The following is a 4,280-nucleotide window of genomic DNA, read 5'->3' on the forward strand; positions in this document are numbered from 1 at the left end:
CTAGTTTCCACCCATAGCATCTCCCTAGTCCCTCACTTATCACTAATGCAAACAGATATTTGTTGCTTGTTCATTTATTTATTTTTTACTGGCCTCTGTAGTTGCAGCAAGTGGGCTTATGTTCTCCTAGGCATGTGGGCTCTTAGTTACCCAACCAGGGAATGGAATCCTTGTCCCCTGCCTTGGAAGGTGGATTCTCAAGCACTGAGCCACCAGGGAAGTCCCATGCTTGTTTATTTCTGAAATGAAGGCAAGCTCCTGGGAGCTTGTCTGTCAAATGACACATTTCTTTTGCTGTTATCTGTCTAGTGTCCAAGTTGCTGTCTCAGTTCAGTTCAGTCGCTCAGTCGTGTCCGACTCTTTGCGACCCCATGAATTGCAGCACGCCAGGCCTCCCTGTCCATCACCAACTCGCGGAGTTCACTCAGACTCATATCCATCAAATCAGTGATGCCATCCAGCCCTCTCATCCTCTGTCGTCCCCTTCTCCTCCTGCCCCCAACCCCTCCCAGCATCAGAGTCTTTTCCAATGAGTCAACTCTTCGCATGAGGTGGCCAAAGTACTGGAGTTTCAGCTTTAGCATCATTTCTTCCAAAGAAATCCCAGGACTGATCTCCTTCAGAATGGACTGGTTGGATCTCCTTGCAGTCCAAGGGACTCTCAAGAGTCTTCTCCAACACCACAGTTCAAAAGCATCAATTCTTCAGCACTCAGCTTTCTTCACAGTCCAACTCTCACATCCATATATAACCACTGGAAAAACCATAACCTTGACTAGACGGACCTTTGTTGGAAAAATAATGTCTCTGCTTTTGAATATGCTATCTAGGTTGGTCATAACTTTTCTTCCAAGGAGTAAGCGTCTTTTAATTTCATGGCTGCAGTCACCATCTGCAGTAATTTTGGAGCCCCCCAAAATAAAGTCTGACACTGTTTCCACTGTTTCCCCATCTATTTCCCATGAAGTGATGGGACCAGATGCCATGATCGTAGCTTTCTGAATGTTGAGCTTTAAGCCAACTTTTTCACTTTCCTCTTTCACTTTCATCAGAGGCATTTTAGTTCCTCTTCACTTTCTGCCATAAGGGTGGTGTCATCTGCATATCTGAGGTTATTGATATTTCTCCCAGCAATCTTGATTCCAGCTTGTGCTTCTTCCAGCCCAGTGTTTCTCATGATGTACTCTGCATATAAGTTAAATGAGCAGGGTGACAATACACAGCCTTGATGTACTCCTTGCCCTATTTGGAACCAGTCTGTTGTTCCATGTCCAGTTCTAACTGTTGCTTCCTGACCTGCATATAGGTTTCTCAAGAGGCAGGTCAGGTGGTCTGGTATTCTCATCTCTTTCAGAATTTTCTACAGTTTATTGTGATCCACACAGTCAAAGGCTTTGGCATAGTCAATAAAGCAGAAATAGATGTTTTTCTGGCTAGCAGGTGGTAAGTGCTTGAAAAATGTTTGCTAATGAAAGAAGGAATGAAGAAGGAAGGGAAGCAGGAAAGGTGAGAAGGAAAAAAATAGAGAACTAAGACAAGGTGGGGAAGGAGGTACATGAACCAGAGCATCAGAGAAGGCCTCTGTGAATATGTAATATCTACGTTGAAACTCTGAAGGCTGAGCAAAGAGCCTGAGGAGAGCAACCCAGGCAGAGGTAAGAGTAAGTGCAAAGGCCAGGAGGTAGTAACGAGCTTGGTGTTTTGGAAGAAAGGAAAGAAGGCCAATGTGGTTGATTAGAGCGAGCAGGGGAGAGTCGTAGGAGATGTGGTCAAAGAGGAACAAGGTGCCACGTCACGCAGCGCTCTGCAGGCTCTGATGAGGGCAGGTGTGTGCGTACTCAGTCACTTCAGTCTGTGACTCTCTGCGACCCCATGGACTGTATGTAGCCTTCCAGGCTCCTCTGTCCATGGGATTCTCCTGGCAAGAATACTGGCGTGGGTTGCCATGCCCTCCTCCAGGGGATCTTCCCTACCCAGGGACTGAACTCACGTCTCCAGCGGCTCCTGCATTGCCGGTGGATTCTTTACCGCTGAGCCACCAGGGAGGCCACAGAGATCTGATTTTAAGTGCCTACAACCCTAACGTGTCCTCTGATACTTGCCCCTAGATTTCTTCCTGACCCTTCATTTTTAAAAATTGTTTTATTTGGCTGTGTCGGGGCTTGGTTGTGGCACATGAGCTTCTCTTTAGTTGTGGTGCTCAGGCTTTGTTGTCCCATGGCATGTGGGATCTTATGCCACCCAACCAGGTGGGATCTTGACCAGGAATGGCACCTGAGTCCTCTGCATTGCAAGGTGGATTCTTACCCACTGGACCACTTGCCCAGACACTTCAAATTCATCACCTGCTGAAGCAGATGCTGTGAGTGCCCTACCTGTATCCACCTAGCCCATCTGGGAAGTCATATGCAGACACTTCCCAGATCCTCAGTGTCCCCAGATGCTCCCTGAGTTTCCGTCTGGAGGAGGGCCTGGGTGGGTGGGTGGGATTCTGTAGCCTCAGAACCTCCAGCCAGTTAGAGATAGGGAATGGTGAATAACTCTCCCAGCTCTGTGGTTCCTGGGGGTCGATTCTGAGATGAGTTCCCCATAGTGTCTCAGAGGGTCCCCACTGGGATTGTCATAGTGGTAACTTCTTTAAAAAATATCTTATTTATTAATTATTTATGGCATGTGGGATCTAGTTCCCTGACCAGGAATCGAACCCAGATCCCCTGCATTGGGAGCCCAGAGTCTTGGCCACTGGACCACCAGGGAAGTCCCACAGTGGTAACGTTTTCATCAACACATCTTTACCGACTTTCTCCTTTCTTTGTCTCTCTTCCTCATTCCTTCACAGCCCTGACTGTGATCAGCTCCCCAGTACAGTTCTTGCACCCCAATTCTCATCTTAGAGTCTGTTTTTGAAGGGACCATGATGAAGGCATTCCTTAAACAACTCACCACCTTCCCATAAAATATTATTCTCTGTTCTCATTTCCACCATGAACCCTACTACCATAATCAGACACCCAAGTCTGGTCAATTCTTCTAGAAAGAGCAGCAGGTATCTATTTATCAAGCCATTCCCTTCTCGCGTCCAGCCCTGTGCTGAGCAATGGGACACCAGGGATGAATCCGATCATCTGCTCTTGAGGGAGTCGCTGGTCTATTGGGGAGACAGATCTGGATCCAGGCAAGGTCCACACAATGTGCTCAGAACTGTGTCAGGAAAGTCAGAGAAGTCTTTCCCGAAGAGATGCCATGGGCTGAGCACTGAAGGCTGAGTAGGGGCTAGCCATTTGGGAGGCAGGGGGGTGTTCCAGGCAGAAGGCACAGCTTATAGAAAAGTTCAGAGGGTATGAGAATCCAGGGGCTGGGGAGGGCAAGGGCATGGGAAGAAAATGTGATTTCATTCTGGGTTTGGTGTAGAGGATCGAGGAGAAGGATGGGAGGAGTCGGGGCGTGGCAGGCCTTAAACCTTTGGATAAAAGGCTCCTGCCTCCTCCCGGGTGTGATGGAGAGCTCTGGAGGTTTCCTGAGCAGGGGATTGACACTGTCAGATTTGAGTCTGAAAATAATTCCTTGGGACTTCCCTCGCAGTCCAATGGGGCAGGACTCGGGGCTCGGGTTTGATCCCTGGTCAAGGAACTAAATCCCGAATGCTGTAACTGAAGATCCTACATGCCTCAAGGAAAACTGAAGATCCCATGACACAACCAAAACAGTAAATATTTCAAAAAGAAAGGAAAAGGCTCAGTGGTAAAGAATCTGCCTGCCAATGCAGGAAACACAGGTTCGATCCCTGGTCCAGGAAGAGCCCACATGCCATGGAGCAACTAAGTCTGTGCACCACCATTACTGAGCCTGCGCTCTAGAGCCTGGGAGCTGCAATTAGTGAGCCCACACACCACAACTACCAAAGCTCAAGTACCCTGGAGCCTATGCTCTGCAACAAGAGAAGCCGACGCAAGAAGCCTGCGCACCACAACAAAGAATAGCCCTTGCTCGCTGCAACTAGAGAAAAGTCTGCACAGCAACGAAGACCCAGCACAGCTAAAAATAAATAAATAAAATTATTTTTTAATCAATTTTTAAAAAAGAAAATGATTCCTCTGAATTAGTTTGAACTGGGGGACTAGCTCAGCCAGGTTCCCTAGGTCAAAGCCGAAGGATAGGCATTTTTAGCCAGTGAAAGAAGTCATTTTGAGCCTAAGTCTCTGGAGAATAGGCAGGGGCTAAGCCCAGGAAGGGGAATACCCTTGAATTTGAGTGTCCAGCTCCCCAGGACCACAGCCTCA

This window comes from Oryx dammah, unplaced genomic scaffold (assembly GCF_014754425.2).
Source record: "Oryx dammah isolate SB20612 unplaced genomic scaffold, SCBI_Odam_1.1 HiC_scaffold_2, whole genome shotgun sequence".
Taxonomy (NCBI): domain Eukaryota; kingdom Metazoa; phylum Chordata; class Mammalia; order Artiodactyla; family Bovidae; genus Oryx; species Oryx dammah.